General features: G+C 38.6%; 1 protein-coding gene across 11 annotated transcripts in view; it reads left to right on the top strand.

Moving 5' to 3' along the window:
• VEPH1 (ventricular zone expressed PH domain containing 1) overlaps window positions 1-21,452 on the top strand; it is a 232,580-nt gene that overhangs the window by 10,613 nt on the left and 200,515 nt on the right. For 8 of the 11 annotated variants that reach the window (XR_009764114.1, XM_061637145.1, XM_061637143.1 and 5 more), the window contains exons 2-3: window positions 3,434-3,498; window positions 7,045-7,140. The exons of 2 other annotated variants lie outside the window; for them this stretch is intronic. The gene's annotated coding sequence lies outside the window, so the exon portion shown is untranslated. The remainder of the gene's footprint in view (window positions 1-3,433; window positions 3,499-7,044; window positions 7,141-21,452) is intronic. One more of the 11 variants, XM_061637134.1, reaches the window with a different exon arrangement.

The raw sequence follows: 21,452 nt of genomic DNA, 5'->3' as shown, positions 1-21,452 counted from the left end.
AAGTAGCTACTTGACTATTTGCCTGGCCGTGGGTACTATGCACATTGAGTGGCAGAAGTGGGGCATTTATTGCTCTGCCACAGCAGAAAATGTCTTGGGCCAGCCCTGAAAGTGAACAACCTGGAGGATGAATACAGCATATAGCCATCATGATTAGCCATTGACAGACTTTTCTTAAGTAGTTATCAGTGGGGTAATCTCGATATGGAAAAAATGGATATGGAAAAAATGATAAATGGAAAAAGATATAAGAGGTGGAGGAAATGGGGAAAGGAAATGTATTTGTGGCTACTGGTTGAGCTGGATTTTGGAATGTCATTTCTCAGATGCAGCAAACTAATTGTCTCAATGAAAATTGCTGGGGGGAGATGGGGAAGTCCTTAACACAATTAGAGGATGATTATAAGTGTTCTGTAGTGAGTTCTAAGGCACTGCACCATGTTTTTGATCTACAATAAAGGCTTATGATGAGTTTGCACATTTCAAAAGTAAGATTAAACTTGGTTGGAATACCATTTATCTTTTAGAGTGTTAATCTGATTTATCTCCATTTTGCTATCTTTCTCCCTAATGTACTTGACAGCAAAATTCAATCGTTTTTACTACTGAGCTGGGCTGAAAGGCCAATGCTCAATTTTCTGCTTCTCAATTTTTATGCAATGTGTATGCTTGGGCACTTGATGAATTTAAACCTTGGGGACAGCACTACCAAGTTATATTGTGAACGCAAAGGACCATCTGTTGACTTATATAATAGAGATTATTGGTTTAAAATTTTTAACCTTATGAGAAAAAAATTGATTCACTACAATATATTGTAGAAGTTTAGTGACTTTTTTCTGTTCAAGTGCTTACTAGTGGTTGTGTATCATTTTAAAATAATGTCCTCTTTCTCGGGAGATAATACTGAACTAACTTAGGGGGTTTTATTGAGTAAGCAGAGTAATGAGAGAGACAGGGTAAAGATAGCAGAGGAAGACTGTAATAACCAATAGGGCCAGAATCCAAATCAAAAAATCAAAATCTTTATTATTACAGTCAAAGACCAGTTATACCTAAAAACAACAACGGCAGGAACAATTGCATATATGTACAGAAATTGTATTTTTAAAATATTTAAAAAGTAACTGTCACTTGACACATAACTTTCTCCAATGAATTGCAGCAGATATATATTTAGCTACTGCAAAAGTGACCTGGGGAGAAAAATCCCCTAGCAAATAGTCTGGATAAAATCTTTCTGATCTAACAGGTAATGACTTTAAAATGGGCACAAGTATTTGCTGTCTTAAGTCATGATAAAAGGAACAACGAAAAAGCACATGTTCATTGGTCTCGATCTCATCAGCTCTGCATGGGTCCAGAATCCAAATATCGTCTGCCATTTCCAGTAGCTAGTCATTTACCACTTCCAGAAGAGCTTGTTTCTTCAGACAGGTAGATTGTGGTATGTGGAAAATCAAGCCTTTAAGTTTTTGTTCCAGAGCACAAACTCTTCTTGATGAAAAATGGCAGCTGTTGGCTCCGCTACCCTGCTGTAATTTTAAGTAAAAGTATCCTGCTGTAATTTTAAATAAACCCACCTTATTGCCTGATTAAGCTACTGGCAAAATATTATAGCCTTTGAATATTTTTTATAGAGGCTGGAGAGCTGGAACAGTGCAGCATAGATCTCTGATCCAGCATGTCTAAATTGGCTGGTGTCTTAGTCCTGGTATTTTGCGATAAATAAGAGTCAGCAAGTGGTGGTAGCTCATGATGTGTTTCAGTTTACCAAATAATAGTAAACCTGGAGTAAGTAGTTCTCATACTAATCTGGTTTCCAAATGATCAAAGGGTGGGGGAAGAAAGCTGGAGTGAGGAGAGATGTAAGAACTCCCTAAAAGACCTCCTCCTCCCAGTTGAGTCACAATGCTGTTTTGAAATAATAATTCATGCATATCCAGTCTTGATCTGGTTCCGATTTGCTGATGACAGCATCATAAAGAAACCTGCTTCAGATCCCTACTGCCTGGACTCATGATTACAACTAAAATGTGTTTTGTGGAAAAATTTTAATCTTCTTGCTTAAAACTTGGTTGCCATATTTAACATTTATTGTCCTAATTTGAACTTTTTAATTATTAGAAATTATGGATATTGTTGGATTTAGGAGACTTGACATAGTATAAAATTATTTCATCCTTAACATTATTGTTACAGTCATTGAACCCCAGGATCTATGTTGTTATGTGATATTTCTCCAGGGCAAACTTCCAAAGTAAAAATTGAAAAAATCCAACTAAAAAAATAGTCAAAATTAAATTCCAAAATATTATCAAATTCTTAATTTTGTGAATCAGTCTCAGCTCTGTTAAAGAGAGTGTAATGATCTCTTCGACTTCTGATTCTCATAGGGTAGGCCAAGATCCATAATATGCAAGATGACAGACTGCCCTTTGCCCCTGTTCCAATCCCATATCCCTTTTTTTGTAATAAGAATGTAAGGAACTGCCATAAATCCAACCTATATATCAGTCTGTTTGCCCATACTCATGTAGCCCAGTGTTGTCCGGCAGGCAGATACTTTCTAGAGTATTGGACAGAGATCTGTCCCATAGCTTGCTACCTGCTCCTTTTAACTGGAGCTGCCACGGATTGAGCCTGGGACCTTTGGCATGCAAAACACGTGCTCTTCACTGAGCAACAGCCTCTTCCCAAATAGTTTTCAATAATGTTTGAAGACTCTATTTGACATCTGGACTTTCTGAATCAGAAATTATCAAGCATTAGTTATACAGCCATTGGCTAAGGGCGGTTTATAAATGAAATTAAATAAATAAATAAATAAATAAATAAAAGTAACCTTCCCTTAGAGTTGAATTAAACTATATTGCTTACCTTAGACATACTTGCAGGTATTTGTTCAAGGCAGGTGTAGGTGGTCCTCAGTGCAACTTCTGAAGCTTTTAAAATACATGAAGAAAAGTATGCAACCTTCTCCTTTGTGAAGAATGCAGCTTAACTGGTCAAGTCCTCAAATAGTGAAGTGTGTATCTCAAATGACACAACCAAGCACTCCTCATTCCTCAGTGAGTTCAAAGCAGCATTCAGGAGCTCAGCACCGGAGTTATGCAGTTCAATTAGCACAGAGTGCTCCAGAGTTCATCAAGCATGCAACTCAATTGGCAACGTTCTCTTGACTGGTAACAATAGTAACATGAAATGCATTTTTCCTGGCCAATAAAATATGCGGCTCAATTAGCCATCCCTGCAGGTTGAAAATTAAAATATGTAACTTGATCTTTCAACTAGAAGATGGGTGACTACTTAAATTTCCAGCCTACCCATTAGCAACAGTTGGCATGTTTGTATGATGTGATGAGAAACACCAACAGATAACTATAATACTTACTCACATTTCTTTCCTGATCTATGTTCCTGGCTTACTCAGATTTGATCTACAATTTGCATGGAATCAGATGGTAGAATTCTGGATTGCACCACTTCAAATTGCAGGTGGGAAATCATATTTTAAAATTATAGTTTTTAACTGTGTTTTTAATGTCTACTTTATTTATGGTTTATTGCCTCTAGAAGCATTATTGTTCATTTTGACAGCCTTCAAGCAGAGACAGCAGCTAACATACTCTGTCAATTTTAAAAATGTTTTCCCATGGGAAAAATCCAAACATGAGACAGGTTGCTAATGTTACTTTCTTATATGCAAAGAACATAGCAACCTGTCTTATAGCAAGGCAGACCATTGGTCCTCCTAGCTCAGTACTGACTGACTGGCAGCTGCTGTCCAGAATTTCAGACAGAATCCTTTCCCTGCCCTACCTGGAGATGTCAGGGATTGAACCTCGGACCTTCTACATGCAAAACAGATGCTGTACCATGGAACTATGTTCCTTTTTATAGTTTTAATACCCTCATCACCTGCAGTCTGAAATGGTGCCGTTCAGAATTCCACTTCCCCCTTATGCTTAATGTGGATCACAGTTAGCTTTGAATACAAATTGTCTCAGTTGAGGGATGTGGTCATACAGCAAAAAGATGGCTGCCTCATGAAGCTTCAAAACCTGCTGCCAAAAATCATCCCTCTCTCCCACAATTTTAAAAGGCTGTTTAAGTCGCTGAATCTTGTTCAATTGATAGATTATATAATTTAGAGATTTGACTTTTAGAAGTTAGTGTATCTTCTATTATCAGTTGTACAAATACCACAAGTGATCTGTTAGCTTATTCAACAATTCCCTTGCTACTAATAAAATGACAGATTTGTACCTCTTGCATACTTTCCAACATTTCCTGCTCTGTTAATGGCATGCATCTGAAATAAAAATCCTTTAATGTGAGATAACCCTTTTTATTTCCAACCTGTGTATTGCATACCTCTATCTTTAATATAGTAAGATGGACAAGTGACAAGTGGAATAGCTGGGGGAGCCCTCATTTGTGTTTTCCAAGCTTTTAATGTTGAAATCTTGAAAATGGATTGTCTGTTTTCCAGAGAAATAGGGTTAAAGTGTTCTGTTTATCGATCCTCCATTGAGGTCCATACCCAGGATTTATTTATTTATATATATCCCGCACTTCCTCCCAGCAGGAGCTCACCAAAGCTGTGCTAGCGGGGTTTTACTTGACTTCCATTTCCTATCCTTTGCCCCATCCCCTAATTCTTCAAAGATTAACTCTCCAGAGATTATTTGCAAGGTGTGGGGGGCAGGGTTGAAGGGAACAGGAGAGGAAGAGGAAGCTCTGTTGCATGCACACAACTCCCTTGAACCAGTGGAAATGAAATTGATTTGTTCCAGTAATGAAATTGATTTGTTCCATTTTTATATTAGGTATTCTCCATCCTCCTGTAGATTTTATATTCTAAACAAGTTTGCCAGTTACCTAACATATTTTGAGTAATCCACACTGGAAGGACATTAAACGAAAAAAATAATTTAGGCAGGCTAGTCATCTTGATCACTGCTGTATACCCCAAAAGAAAAAGGTTCCATTTTGACTACCCCTTTGTTTCCCTCTTTATTTTTTGAATTTTTGATCTGAAATGTACTTGAGATAATTTGTTCAGATTACTGTATATTAAAATACCTATGCATGAAAATTGCTTAAAACATAATGAACTCCAAGAATTTTCTTGAATTGATTTTTTGTAATTAGAGAGCCAAATTGAAACATAAACGTTCTGGTTTATAACAACTCCAAAGTTCTGCCACCACCCAATACTGTACTAGTTCCTTTTTTAATTTCAAGAGCAGCTAAGAAGGGATTGGAAAGCATAAAGACCCAATCATAGACAAAGAAACCAATTAACTCTTTGTCAATTTAGAACACTTTTAACCCTGGGTCTTTTCTTATAGCTGTAGCTAGGTATCTTTTTCCTAAATCATAATTATTAAATGTGGAATAGGAGGTATGGTATATTAAATTAATGACATTCAAATTTGGGGCATAAGTGTATGTTTTATTTGGATATAATGCCGTCAATGGCCTTGAAGGCATCTAAAGTTAACAGTGCAAAAGATCCTAAGCAAAGTTTACTATATGAGATGGTATTTAAGATCCTCTAATAGGGCCAAATATTTGACTCTTTGGTATAGGCACAGACTGATCTGGGAATAAATATTTATCCTATTATCAAGAAAGATAAAATATTTTAGAATCTTGGTTAATAAGACAATAGCCTATAAGGAGCTGGTTTTTTCAAGGTCTTTCTTTTATTTGCTTTGAGGATTACTACTACTTCAGACTGCAACTACGTGTCAAGTATAGGATTTCCTTCAAGAATGTTGTTAAATAAGAGCTGCAACTGAAGTGCTAAGATGTTCTTATATTTTTTATAAAACTCATCAATAAAGCCCTGGAGATGTATTCTATTTTAATTTTGTTAATAATCATGTTTATTTTGTCTAATGTGGCCAGTTGATTTAAATAATTGATATGGTCTTCTAAAGTAGGCTTCAGCCAGATTTTGCTTAAATGTTGCTCAATTTTTTTTCATCTGGTTCCAGTAAATATTTATTTAAATAATCTGCAAATTATTTATTGCTGACATTGCTTTTTTATCATGTATTTTAGTACCATTTCCCACTTTTATTGCAATAATTTACTTTTATCCATAGTGTTTTTAAAGCTATGAATAATAATCTAGAGCTTCTGCATTAGATAATATTGCTGTTGGAAATCAATGTTTTAGTTGTTTTCTTATGTATATGTATGTATGTATTGCCTTCAAGTCGATTCCGACTTATGGCGACCCTATGAATAGGGTTTTCACGAGGCTGAGAGGCAGTAACTGGCCCAAGGTCACCCAGTGAGCTTCATGGCTATGTGGGGATTCGAACCCTGGTCTCCCAGGTCATAGTCCAACACCTTAACCACGACACCACACTGGCTCTCATAGTTGTTTTATTAATGCCTAGTAATTCCACACTTCTTTGATTTTGCTCCAGTTGTTACCAAATACTTTGCACCTATTCCTTTATGCTGTAATTCTAATTGCTCTATTTCCTTTATTATGCAATCCCTTTAGTATGTTCTACCATAGTATATTTAATATCTATTTTTGCTCTCTTTCTGCCCTGCTTCCCCTTATTTGTTGTCTTCTCCATATCACAATTACCCAATGTAAGCGCCCCTAGGTCATCTGTCACCAGCTGCCTTGTGCTAGGCCTATGCAACTTATGACCTGCCACATAAAATGGCCACTGGGGAGGTCCAGGGGAACCTTTGTGAGCTAGACTAAAGCTCAGAGGGACTGTCACATGATTTGTGGTTATTGTTCCCAGGTGGTAATAATAATAGGTTCCCAGGCCCAGAATAAATGCAGCTTTGGAATACTAGAATTTAGAGTGGAGAGGTTGTGGCAAGAACCTTTGCGAACCCATTCCTTGCTCCAAATCCCACCCCCCTTCTAAATGCATGTCACTCTGTTTCTGAGTTCTGATGCAATAGGGTGGAAGGAATAGAGTGTAAAGACATGAGCCAAACACAGGCTGCACCAGCTGTTATTCAGATATTTGCATTCTTTCTTGCCATTGATCACAGCTTCTGAAGACATCATCAATTGCTTCATCAACAGCCTGATCCGCCTTTCAATGAATCTGTAGTATTTACAATTAAATCAATTCATAATAATAGAAGGTAAGTACATTAATTGCTGTGGTTCTTATGTATCTTCAAGTCAATTTTGACTTATGGCGACCCTATGAATCGGCAACCTCCAATAGCATGTGTTATAAACCAGGGGGATACTTAGCTCAGCAATACTACATGCGAGAAGGATCTTTGGATTGTTGTTGATCACAAGGTCATGAGCCAACAGTGTGATATGGCTGCAAAAAAGGCAAATGCTATTTAAGGCTGCATTAACAGAAGTATAGTTTCCAAATCATGTTAAGTATTGGTTCCCCTCTATTCAGCACTGGTTAGGCCTCATCTTGAGATGTTGTTATGTGCCTTCAAGTCAGTTACAACTTATGGCGACCCTATGAATCAGTAACCTCCAAGAGCATCTGTCATGAATCACCCTGTTCAGATCTTGTGAGTTCAGGTCTGTGGTTTCCTTTATGGAATCAATCCATCTCTTGTTTGGCCTTCCTCTTTTTCTACTCCCTTCTGTTTTTCCCAGCATTATTGTCTTTTCTAGTGAATCTTGTCTTCTCATTATGTGTCCAAAGTATGATAACCTCAGTTTTATCATTTTAGCTTCTAGTGATAGTTCTGGTTTACTTGGTTCTAACACCAAATTATTTGTCTTTTTCACAGTCCATGGTATGCGCAAAGCTCTCCTCCAACATCACATTTCAAATGATTATTATGTCCCAGTCGACGGGAGAGTTAGATCAGGGAGGGGAGTCAGATGAGAACGAGGCTCCTTGGAGAGCTGGCAGAAGGGAGATGAGCGGAGAGGGTTCTAGCAGTCCTCAAACTTCTATGCCTGGCACTTCCACCGAGGCAGCTCCTGCAAGTCCAACTGCCTGAGCAGTTGGGAAGTGACTCCGATCGCTCCATCTACTCCCATGCAGGCATCCCCACCAGACACTTCAAATGCTTCCCAGCCAATCAGCATCCTGCTTCCAGAGGCTGCACTGTCACCTAGTGAAGCCCCGCTGTCAGATGGGCTGTTTGAGACTCGCCCCTCCTCACCCAGCGTGAGGAGGCGTGAGAAGAGAGACTTTCAAAGGATGGAACTCAGGCAGAGCCGCCGCTTATATGCTAAACCTTTCTCTACTTAAGCCGGTGTCTTCCAAGGCACAAGTGCTGAGCCAACTCTCCCCAAAGGCTGCAGAGACTGCTTAGTTAGGGTAGTTAGGGAAAGTAGTGAGTCAGAGTAGACAGGTATATGAAGCACACTGCTTGGGATGTAACCATAACTTTAATAAAAAGGGGAAAAGACATCACCTCGCCTCAGTCTGAATCCTTCGTCTCTTGTGATTTTTCTCTTATCTGCTGTTTTCACTGTCCAACTTTCACATCCATACATAGAGATCGGGAATACCATGGTCTGAATGATCCTGACTTTAGTGTTCAGTGATACATCTTTGCATTTGAGGACCTTTTCTAGTTCTCTCATAGCTGCCCTCCCCAGTCCTAGCCTTCTTCTGATTTCTTGACTATTGTCTCCATTTTGGCTAATGACTGTGCCAAGGTATTGATAATCCTTGACAAGTTCAATGTCCTCATTGTCAACTTGAAAGTTACATAAATCTTCTATTGTCATTACTTTAGTCTTCTTGACGTTCGGCTCTAGTCCTGCTTTTGTGCTTTCCTCTTTAACTTTCATCAGTATTCGTTTCAAATCATTACTGGTTTCTGCTAGTAGTATGGTATCATCTGCATATCTTAAATATTTCTCCCTCCAGTTTTCACACCACCTTCATCTTGATCCAATCCCACTTTCCGTATGATATGTTCTGCATATAGATTAAACAAATAGGGTGATAAAATACACCCCTGTCTCACACCCTTCCCGAATTGGAACCAATCGGTTTCTCCATATTCTGTCCTTACAGTAGCCTTTTGTCCAGAGTATAGGTTGCGCATCAGGACAATCAGATGCTGTGGCACCCCCATTTCTTTTAAAGCATTCCATAGTTTTTCATGATCTACACAGTCAAAGGCTTTGCTGTAATCTATAAAGCACAGGGTGATTTTCATCTGAAATTCCTTGCTCCGTTCCATTATCCAACGTATGATTGCGATATGATCTCTGGTGCGTCTTCCCTTTCTAAACCCAGCTTGGACATCTGGCATTTCTCACTCCATATATGGTAAGAGCCTTTGTTGTAGAATCTTGAGCATTACTTTACTTGCATGGGATATTAAGGCAAAAGTTCGATAATTACTGCATTCCCTGGGATCCCCTTTCTTTGGAATTGGGATGTATATTGAAAGCTTCCAGTCTGTGGGCTGATGGATAATTTTTCTCCATGGGATCTTTTGCTGGGGATCCTTACAAAATAATATTTGAGGACACAGGCTTGAAGCAAAAAGGTAGGCCTTTATTCTTTACAAGCATATGCAGGGTCAGCCTCCCAGAAACATCCAGGAGAGACTGCACTGAGACACTTTTATAGAGTACAGTTACAGTATGTGACAGCGATTCACCAATCTCATGAGTTCCTGCCCACCCAACATCACATTCCTCCTCTCTACAATTGTTCCAAACCAATCAGAAAGCATTAGGCAATCCTGCTCCTGATTCCAAAATCCTGTCCATCTTGTTAATATTATATTATTATTATTATTATTATTATTATTATTATTATTATATGACCATTGTTCTGCTGTCCACCTTGACTAATGAATTTTCAGGCCAGTACCATTGTGAATGTGCTTTCAAGCATCCCTGTACTTTCATTGTTCTCATTGTTCTCATCGGCCACACTGACCCAGCTACACCTGGAGATATTTGAACAGGTTCCTTGAGTTAAGTTTGCCTCAACTTAGTGTGTTTGGGAATGTATGAGCATCCCCAGTTCTATTCCTTTGCCATAGGGGTTCTTATGTCCTTATACTTTCTCAGAAATCCCATTTCCTTACTTATAAAATACATAGCTCAAGAGAGGGGATTATTTCAACACTTGAGCTTCATTTTGAAGCCACACAGACTAAGGAACAGACTGGGTGACTCTGGCTAACTAGTATCTTTCAGCCTCAGGGATATAGAGGAGGCAGCCCCCCCCCAGAGTACCTTTTTCTTAATGAAAACACACTTATAAAGTTGTAAATATAATATAACTTTCTGGGTTATTTTAAAATAATTGTAGAATCTCACTGTTTCTCTTCGTTAAAACTTGTAATACTTGTTTCATAATTTTTCCCCTAGGTGGAGTTCTTGCTCTACACAAGAAACCTATCTCTTTAGATCAAAACCAATATATTAATCACTGCTTACCAGTTATATGCTTGCTTGAATTAGAACAATAGACCAATTAATATATGTCAATCATGCATCAGCCGAGTCTTGGCACTGGCCGGATTTGGCAAGGAAACGGGAGATCGCTGTGACCGTTGCCATTGCAACAGATTTTGCTTACAGCTCTGAATTAAATGCTAAGATTCAGGGTTCTTTGTCAGCCTGAATCTCAGGGCCTAATAGGCCTCAAGTTCAATGATTAACCCCTTATGATTATAAAAAATATGCCTTCTTAATATCTATGATTATATATGTGTGGATATATAAAATTCCCCATTAGGCCATTGTTTAGTTTTCAAATTTGTTGACAATTTTTTGTCAAAATGAGGACAGATTCAGTCTCAGTAGCTTGTAGCAACTCTATTGGTATGCCATTTGTTCCTGGTGATTTGTTTCTTCCAAGTATTTTAAGAGCACCTTCCACCTCACATTCTAAAATTTCTGGTTCTTCATCATACAGTCCCTCCGTAAATGAATCTGTTATCCTTGCATCTCTTTTACAGAGTTCTTCAATATATTACATCCATATTCGTTTAATTTCATCTTGGTCAGTCAGTGTGTTCCCCTGTTGATTATTCAACATCCCTACTCGTGGTTTAAATTTCCCTTTAATTTCTCTCATCTTCTGGAATTAGGGCTCTTGTTCTACCTTTTTTGTTGTCCTCTTCTATTTCTTTACAATAACTATTGCAATAGTTCTTTATCCCTACGCGCTAGTCGCTGTATTGTTGCATTTAGGGTTCTGACCGAGTTTCCGTCTTCTTTTACTTTTACTTTCCTTCTTTCTTTAACCATTTTAAGAGTTTCTTCAGTCATCCATTGAGGTCTCTCTCTTTTTAACTAGAGGTATTGTCTTTTTGCATTGTTCCCTGTTAATATTTCTGACGTCAATCCATAGTTCTCTGGTTCTGGTTCTGGTTCTAGTTCTTTATCCACTAAATTTAAAGCCTCAAATCTGTTCCTTATTTGATCTTTATATGCTTCTGGGATGTTATTTAAATTGTATTTTGGCATTATGATTGCTTTGTTCTTCTTTAGCTTTACTCTGATTTTTGATATTACCAGTTCATAATCTGTACCACAGTCTACTCCTGGTCTTGCTTTTGCAGAAAGTATGGAACTTTATCTTCTGCTACCAATTATATAATCAATTTAATTACTATATTGACCGTTTGGTGATGTCCACGTGTACAGTCATCTTTTTGGTTGCTCAAAAAATGTGTCTGCAAGAAACAAGTTATTGGCTTCACAGAATTCAATAAGTCTTTCTCCTGCTTCATTTTTGTCTCCTAAGCCCCATTTCCCCACAATTCCTAGTTCTTCTCTGTTCCCTACTTTTGCATTTCAGTCCCCCATGATTATCCGCACATCTTGTTTTGATGTATGATCAATTTCTTCCTGTACTTCTGCATAAAATATCTCTAATTCTTCTGTGTTTGCTGTTAGAGCATAGACTTGGATGATTGTTATGTTCAGTACCGCCCCTAGGCACCGGGAAGAGGGGCAGTTGTCCCGGGCCCCACGGTTTGGGGGCCCCCCGCACTTGACGATCTTTTAAAATATATTTTCTTTCTGATTTTATAAGATGTGTGTGTGTGTGGGTGGGGGAAGCCTGTTTTCGTGAGGTGGTGCGAAAGAGGCAGCCGGGGAGGTGGCGTTGCAGTCCTTGGGCATAAAATCATGAGTGGCACTGACTCCATGACAAGGCTTTGCCCGAGTTCAAGCCTCCAGCCCCTGCTGGAAACCCTGGAGGATCCCGCCGCCGCGGCATTCCCTCCGTCTCTGAGCTGGTGGGGGTGTTTGGCTTCTGCCCCAGCCATGGCTGCTGAAAGCAGCAAGCAGTTTTGTAAGTGGAGCGTGAAGCTGCCAGGCAGGTGAGTGACTGAATGAGGATTGGTCTGTCTCTGATATCGATGCCGACTAATCAGTCATTCCACACCAAGGCAGATGCTGATTAGCGGTGCCGGTTTTACCGGGTTATTCTCGTCGCTATTCATTTTTGAGAGATGCGCGTGAGAGTGCATGGCTCTCTTTCTGCAGCCGATTAGCAGCCCCCATCTAGAGGGAGGAGGACAAGGGGAGCAGGAGAAGGACTGAAGTGGGATCTCCCTGTGCCTGTGAGGTAAAGCTCGGGATTGGGGTCATGCCACGATCCCTCTCTGCTGCTACGGCTGCTGGCCCCGTTAGTCAGCAGCACCTGCAGTCTGAACGACTTTGCTAGCCGGTGAGGCGAGACGGGCCTTTTGCCTGGCAGGTGGTTCCTGGTGAAAGATGGCCGCCACAAGCTGACTTCTGTAAGTTTGCTCTCTAACTCTGTTCTCCTATTCAATGTCTAATAGGACTTTTTAGAATGAAAAACTTGAATAAGATAATATAAAGAGGACTTACAGAAAATATATATTAAGCTAAAGCAACTCTGCATAATTATGGTCCTAACGAGAAAAAGTTACAGAGAATTGGGTCTACCCCCACTTGACGACTCATCCTTACCTTCTGGGAGGCAAACAAGGCAGACGAAAATAACAACCTTTTGCCGTCCTAAGATAGATTCCAGCCATGTCATGCCAACAAGATATGAGCGGGAAACTCCTGGTCGCAGTCATGATTGGACTCTTTCCAACTCTACCTGTCTGCCGTTGACTGAGGATATGAAAGAGGGTTCTATGAATTTGGCTCAAGAACTTGCTCAAGCTACGGGAGCTGACTCTCAGGTCAAAACAAAGGACCTAAGAGATATGTTGGATGATTCTCTCCTTAATGACTCACTTTCTATGCCTTCTCTTGAATCCTCACATCGAGAAGATTTATTCAATCTATCTTATGTAACTGACTCTTTTCATCAGCATGGCGTAGGAAATCTTCAGTCAGATGTAAGGATCTCTTCTCCTTTAAATGAAAATTGGTATCAAACAACTATGCAAATGCTAATCCAAATCGCGGACTTCGTAGCTGAATCAAACTTGATACTCATCACTTTAACTGAATTATTACAAGGAAGGATGACCACAACAAACAAAGCAGAAGCTGAGTTATCGCAAGAAAAAGGTGCCAAAATAAATAAAGAAGAATCAACTTTGATTACATCTTCCAAAACAACACAAACAAGGGTAGTACAACACCACCACCTAGTGCCCTTAAAAGGAACTTCCAGGAGAGCAAAAAAATCCTACAAAAACAAGCAAACGAGGAAAACTAAAAACCAGAAGACTGCAAATTCACATCGTCATAGTACCTTGAACTTTAATAAACTTTATAAAATCTTAGATCCACCAAAACCCAAGGAAAAAAAACAAAAGAGGAAAAGGAAGAAAAAAAACAAAAATAAAAATGAAATACCTAAGGAAGTAAGCATAGTAAATCAGCAGACACCACAAATAAGTCCAATAAAATCTGTTTACCTAAATAATATAGATAATGTCACTTCAAAGACATCCCATCTCCCTGAGATTGATCGTGAACAACTTACGAAGTTCCAAATCGCTAAGAATCATGATGTCCCACAGATTGCTGACTATAACAGATGGAATCTAGTCCTAAAAAGAAATATGTTAGCTATAACAAACTACCCAAATCCCTGGGGTGTGATAAACCAACAAGACCGCAAGCAACATTTTTGTGACATTTTGGAAGCCATAATTCCTGGTCCATAAGTATACATCAGATCTCCTCTATCGAATATCTCTTTTACAACCATGTATCTGCCAGAGCCCTGATAACATTCCGTGATGAGAGCATAACGAAGAGCCTTTATAACAAAAGACAGTTTTTTCTGGAATATAAACTTGGAATTTTTAGAGTGTTCACAAATATGGCTCCTCCTATATGTCTGCTATCAAACAAGTCTAGCAGGTCCTGCTCTGCTCTGCTAAATAATCCTGAATCTAATGACTGCCAGGAGATACAATCTAAAGCTAAACTTGATACCTCCCCGAAAAATCTCCATCAGACCTCTTCAACCATCCGAGAAACACGGGACATATTAAATCCTACCACAGAGAACTTCATCCTAGAAGAACTACTAATTGACTCTTTTTCATCCTTGGCAGAAGACTCAAAAAAAGAGATAGTTTTAAGACTTGAACTCTTACTACTGACTTTAAAGAATCAAATTTCCAATAAGCCCTACTTGGATACTGACAATGTCCATATTAACTATGTACAAAACAATCAAACCAAATCTGGTTTCAATACTTCAAATCATGTCAACAATCAGTCTACAAAGATTGACCTAGTGGTGACATCTCCTCCTAGATATATCAGTATTCCCAATCAACAACAATGCACTTCCGACAATTGAATTAGAACATCTATTCCAAATTGGAATTTGACATTGGTCTCGTGGAATATTGCCGGTTGGCCAAACAAAATCCAAATGTCAACAGTTAAGGACTTCTTACATAAATTTGAAATCATTTTAATTCAAGAATCCTGGTCCTTAGATGAAATGTACTTGGATGGTTTCACGCCATTTACCTTGGAAGCCCAGCCGAGTATGAAGGGAGGAAGGGCCAAAGGTGGATTAGGTATTTTAGTTTCTACTAGGCTACAAATGGAAGCTGAGGCTTTGAACCCTCTCTTAGGCTTAGCAACAACAATATTATTAAAATTCCCACATCTAACTTACTTAATTATAAACGTTTATATCTCACCTAGCAAAGATAAACAACTAACCAAAAAACAATTTACGAACTTGGAAAATTACATGAGAAACCTGATAGATTCCCATCCTAAAGCCATGATAATACTAGCAGGCGATTTCAACGCCAGAATGGGTTCCTCAGATAAGGCCTTATATACCAAATTTTCCCTAGAACCTCCTGAGCTGGATGGCCTATCAAACATCCCCTCGAGACAATCTAAGGACAAGGGTATTAATCAAGCGGGAATATATCTAATGCATTTGTCTCTGAAACTAAATCTGATTCTCTTAAACGGCCGCACTAAAGGTGACCTAGAGGGTGAGTTAACTTATGTAACGACAAACGGAGCCTCTGCGATAGATATGATCTTTGTTTCTAAAGATTGCTTTACTTTAGTTGACTGTTGTAATGTAATGGCTCGACCTGAAAGTGATCATTTTCCGATGGTCCTTACGGTCCATGGCTTTAATGAATTCCCTTTTTTGGTCAAACACACATTTGAAGTCAACGAAGTGGAAATACGCCCAGCCAGAATAAAGTGGATTCCAAAACTCCAGAAGGAAATCTCTGATGGTTTAAATTCCCTAGAGATAGTGAATATTAAGAACCAATTCCTTTCAACCCCAGCTGGCACTTCATCCTACCATTACCTATATCAGCTAATAACTAATATCCAAGACCTTCTTAAGAGGCCCTCACCTGCATTCTCATGTAGAGATAGGTACAGAAATAAAACCTGGTTTGACCGTGAATGTCTCAAAAGTAAGAAACAACTTAAACTAATACACCAAGCATACAAGCTGCATGGATCACCTAACAGTCTTGAAAAATTTTGAGAAGCTAGAAAAGGCTTTAAGCACTTAATTAAAACAAAAAAGAACTTGGAATTGAGGCAAACATGGCAAAGTCTCATTCAGGCATCTAAATTAAAAGATTCTACTCAATTTTGGCATTTAATATCCCAACAATGGCCTAAATCTAATTTCAAACTTGATTGTGCCATTGCTCCAGCTGACTGGGAAAAATATTATGCCACCCTATTTCAAAGCAATATGCCCAAACCTGAGAGCTTTTCAGATATACCTACTGAACTCCCTACATGGCCTCCTGTTACCTCCGAAGAAATCCTGGACCTTATAGCCTCCCTCAAATTAAATAAGGCCACCGGGCCGGATAATATACCCCCGGAGGTCTTTAAGTTGAATGCTAATTGGTGGGGCCCCCTTTTGGCCGCCCTGTTTACCAACATTAACTCCTTCATGATCATCCCCGAGGGCTGGGGAGCTGCAATTATAATTCCCATCTATAAAAAAGGATCCCACCTAGACCCAGCTAATTATAGACCAATAAGTCTCCTAAATATAATGAGTAAGATATATGCTACTTATTTATATAGGAAACATTCAGACTGGGTCATTCAGATGGACATTCTAGCACCGGAGCAAGCAGGTTTCCGCACCAGTCGCTCTCCTGGTGATCATGCTTTGGTTTTGCAGCATTTGACTTCTAAGTATAGCAATATTAATGGGAAAGCCCTATATACAGCTTTTGTGAACCTAAAAGCGGCCTTCGATTCCATTTCAAGATCAAGACTCTGGCTAAAATTACAAAATTTGGGAATCGACAGGCGCCTATTAATATTGATACAAGGTCTATATCAAAACACTTTCTTACAAATTCATTGTAATAATAAAGGCCACCTAACGTAACGAATTCAAACCTCCAAGAGTGTTAAGCAAGGATGTATCCTTGCTCCCCTATTATTTAATATATACATAAACGCCATAGTGTCTTCTATCGCTCCAATTTCATCGCATCCCCCGATTTTGGCCCATACTCCCAGACCATGTTTATTATATGCAGACGATATAGTCTTGCTATCACAAACGCCGATAGGCCTCAAGAGACTATTAGCAACTTTAACACCTTTTTGTCATGAGGAAGACCTAATAATCAACCTCCAAAAAACCAAAGTTTTAGTCTTTACTAAAAAAAAGATTGAACATGTCTGGAGGATTGATAATCGGCCCATAGATCAGGTTAGTACCATTAGATATTTGGGGATTATTTTTCATGCATCAGGTTCCCAACAACAGCATATAAATTCTAATCTGCTAAATGCCAGACATACAATAAAATCACTATTATCCTTCTACTATACCAAAGGAGGCAAATCAGTCCCCCCGGCAATTAAGGTCTTTCTGGCCAAAATAATCCCTCAATTTACCTATGGAACCCAGATTAGTACATTTATAAATTTCACAAAACTGGAAGCTACCCAAAACTCCTTTTTAAGAGCTATTCTAGGAGTGCCTACCTGTGTACCCAACCACATTCTAAGATTGGAATGTGGCCTCCAATCTATAGAATCGTACATATGGAAGTTGAGAATAGCATACTGGTTGAAGCTATGTTTTAACCCCTTAGGGCTGCCCCCCCTTGTTCTCTTTGACAATTACCATTCTTTGTGGGTGACATTGATCCATGAAAAATTATTAAGTATAGGGCTCTCTCCTTCTTATATATTACAATTGAGTTTTGAATCTGCTACCCAGCTAGTTAAGCAAAGGCTGAAAGACATCGACTTCCAGACTCACTTACTTCTCATCAAGAAGCAGAGATATAACCCAAAGTTCTGTACACTAATGACATATATGTCGACCCTAGAGCTCCCTAATTATCGCAGAGCATTTACTTTAATGCGCCTTAACATCTTACCGTCTGCCATCCTCACTGGCAGATATAATAAAACTCCCTACTCAGAGAGAATTTGCTCATGTGATATTCAAGAACCTGAAACCAATGAGCATGTTCTCCTTCGATGTACACATTATAAGGACTTGAGAAGCCAATTAATTGCACCTATCTTACGACCTCTTCCAGGAAGGGCTCAAATTTTTTATGTAGACTATTTATTAAGTGACCACTTACCAGAGGTGACCTTTGCAGTCGCCAAATTCTCTGCGGGTGCTATCCAAACCAGAAAAATAATAATGAATCACCTATCTGATAATCAAACTGTTTAATGATTTTAATTGAAGCTAATTATTTTAATGGTTTGAGTCAATCACCGATTCTGATAATATTTTTAGTTTTGTATTGTTGTATATGAATGGCCTTTGGCTGTCTTAATAAAAATTCATTCATTCATTCATTCATTCATTCATTGCCTGGCAGGTGGTCATGGGGCAAGTATTTGATGGGCTTCCTTAGCCTGCCCTGGGGGACTACTGCAATCATCGATGCCCCCGTCATCTCCTCTCCTGGGCCATTTGTCGTAGAAGCCAGCCAAGGTTGCTCAGTGGACAGGTGCACTGGGTTGCTACTTTGCCCAGGAGCAGAACTCACTTCTTCATTAGCATAAGTTAATAGGTATATGTCCGTTATCTTACTTAGGGTAGTGCTTATTGCCACTGAACACTCCAATAAGAGTTAAATCAAAAACCAGATCGCCAAGAGAATAAGCCATGCTTTGAAACACAAACACCAACTAATTAGTCCTATTGTAAAAACAGCAGCTGATAATCTTTTCCTTGTTATAAGTAGAAAGTTCTCTGAAGAACTTCAGGACACAAGGCTGGCTTTGTAAACATGGAAGCAGAGGTCTTCAATTTCCTGGGCCTTTTTTCTTTTTTAGGAAGCAACATCAGATTTCTTGGCACTCCCCACCCCAAGCTGAAGTGGGAGCTTGCTGAGCTTAAATCATAAGGTTCCCTCTTATCTGTTTGCTTTTAGAATGGTAAGAGGGGTGGGGGCATAATTTGGCCCAAATTAGGGAAAGTCAGAGGTAGGAGGTTGTGGGTTTTATAAAAGCTTCCTCTTCATTTCTTCCATAATTTAGTCATGGGATATGTGTATCCTTTTATAAAGGATAAAACTATCAGTGGAGAATAAGGCTATCAATTATGGCTATATATTGCCATCAGCATTGGAGGCAATATACCTCCTATTCCAGTTGCTTGGGAATACAAGTTCAAGAGTACAAGTTTATGAGTCTAGAAATGGAAAAGAATGCTCATAATTAATACACCACTGTATTCATTGGTGCTTTGCAAACTTAAGACATTTGTTGTTCTAAATGACCCTATATTTCACCATCAGGAAAAAAAACAAAATACCAGGTCATCTAGCTTCAGTTTCCACACTGAAAGACACAGGGAATTGTGCAGGAGCTAGCCATATATTGCAAGTGATGTCCAGTTTTTTCAGTATTTTTTCTCAGCGGTCTTGAATGTATAAAAGCGAAACATAACAATAAAGCATATATGATAGCTGCTGTTACTAATCCCAACAATAGAGAAGAGTTCACTCAAGATCAATATTATAGCGTTAGGACTCAAAAGTGATCTGCCTGGTGCAAGCTTCACATTTGCTTCAGGTTTGAGGTGAGGATGAAATGAAGAGGGGGCAACCATGTCTAGGATTTCAGATAGGCACCTGTCCTAGCCCCCAATAGAGATGGTAAGTAGTGTATCAGTTTTTAAAGTAAATTCAATGTTTGTTATGGTTTTAAAAAACGCAAGATTTCTTCACATCAATAAATGGAGCCCTAATACAGATGACCCTGGGGGGGGGGCAACTATGCTTTTGCCCCGGGCCCCGCACATGCTAAGGGCGGGCCTGGTTATGTTAATAAGTTTCCCATTAAATTTCATTGATATCACTCGCTCAGACCTTGCGTTGTAGCTCCTAATTGCTTTTGCTACATCACTTCTCACTATTAAAGCAGCCCCGTTTCTTCTTAATTTCTCATTTCCTGCATAAAATATTTTATAGTTGCCTGATTGAAAGTGTCCCATTTCCATCCATTTTAATTCACTCATGCCAAGTGTTATAATGTTGATGTGTTCCATTTGTTGCTTGATAATTTCTAACTACATTTTTGGTTGTAAGGTGATTTTTAAAAAAAATCTTTTGGCTAGGCTTAAACTGAAGAGCACTAGTCCTGTTCTTATTGTTTGTGTGCCTTTACTATATGATACATGGCATGCATCCAAGTACAGTGGTTTTTTCTTTCAAGATTATGCATTTCCAGCATGATTTTCTACTTATATAAAGTTAACAGAGCTGTTTTTTTAAATCACTTGACTATGATAGTTAATTATTTACAGGCAAGTTTCAGTAAGAATGTTATTGTAGCTCTCAGCATTTTCATTAAAATTAATATGCTTTCTTTGAGAAGCAGTTAACATGCCTCATGTAGATTAAATGTAGTGAATGCTCAAGCCTGTATTTTCTTCCCCTACTATCAGTACATAATTAGATCCAGGCACAATAGTTTCCCTTTTTTGACCCCAAACAAAGACTTATAAATATAACATTGTAACTCTGCATACGATATACATATACATATTTAAGTATTTGATCATTTTCCTTGCCCATTTTGAAACCTTTTCGAGGTCTATGGTATCCTTTTTGAGATGGTTAATTAGTTTAATTATTCACTTTAGACATAATCCATTGCAAATCTATCACAAAATAAATATGCCCATATTTTATTTCTAACATTACAAAACTGCATTAGCTAATTAACATAGCATAACCAATTTTTCAGTACCATACTATGTAAAAGGACACATTTCAGATTCTTAATATTCTCAATATTAGTATCTCAGCACCATTTGAATTTAAACAAGAAACATATCCCTTTAAAATCCAATAGCCATAAAAAGTATAAACAGTTGCAAACCAGCTTAAAGTGGCATGATTCTGAATTTTGGGTTGAGTGAGTGTTCCTTATCACTTGAGGTTGCAGTTCTGCACACGCTTCCGTGTTTGAGTAAGTCCCATTGAATACATTGGACTTGCTTCTGAGTAAAAAATCATAGGATTGCACTACAAATACCTTTACAGGTTATGTAGATAATAAACATCTTTGACAGTTATGCTTATATAAATATATCTTCATACTATGTCCCGATAAGTATTTGATTTCACAATATGGTTGTACATTATTACTTCCTCTACATTTTAAGTGTGCCCTTCTTCCTTTGGTGGTGACGGTTCGCCTCTGTTGTTTTCATCCTGAGGGGCAGATTAGACTGAGAGATGGTAAGTAGCCCATGGTCGCTCAGTAAACTTTGTAGCTCATTTCCATTTTAAAAAATCAATTAAAATGATTTACATGCAGGCAAAGTTTATTAAGTAGATCCACACAGTACATTTAAAGCACATCCAACTCACATTTAAAGAGCATGACTTCCCCTAAAGAATCCTTGGAAGTGTAGTTTCCCTCTCACGGTTATTGTTTCCACTACCTTAAACAAACTACAGTTCCCATGATTCTGTGGTGGGATTCATGTTCTTCAAATGTGTGTTTAATGTGCTTTAAATGAATGATGTGGATCTGCCCTAGGTATGCTGTGCATTCATTGGTGAATTGAAAAGAACAATTT

The sequence above is a fragment of the Rhineura floridana genome, chromosome 7, assembly GCF_030035675.1.
Source record: "Rhineura floridana isolate rRhiFlo1 chromosome 7, rRhiFlo1.hap2, whole genome shotgun sequence".
NCBI lineage: Eukaryota > Metazoa > Chordata > Lepidosauria > Squamata > Rhineuridae > Rhineura > Rhineura floridana.
This window is presented reverse-complemented; position numbering and strand designations above follow the sequence as displayed.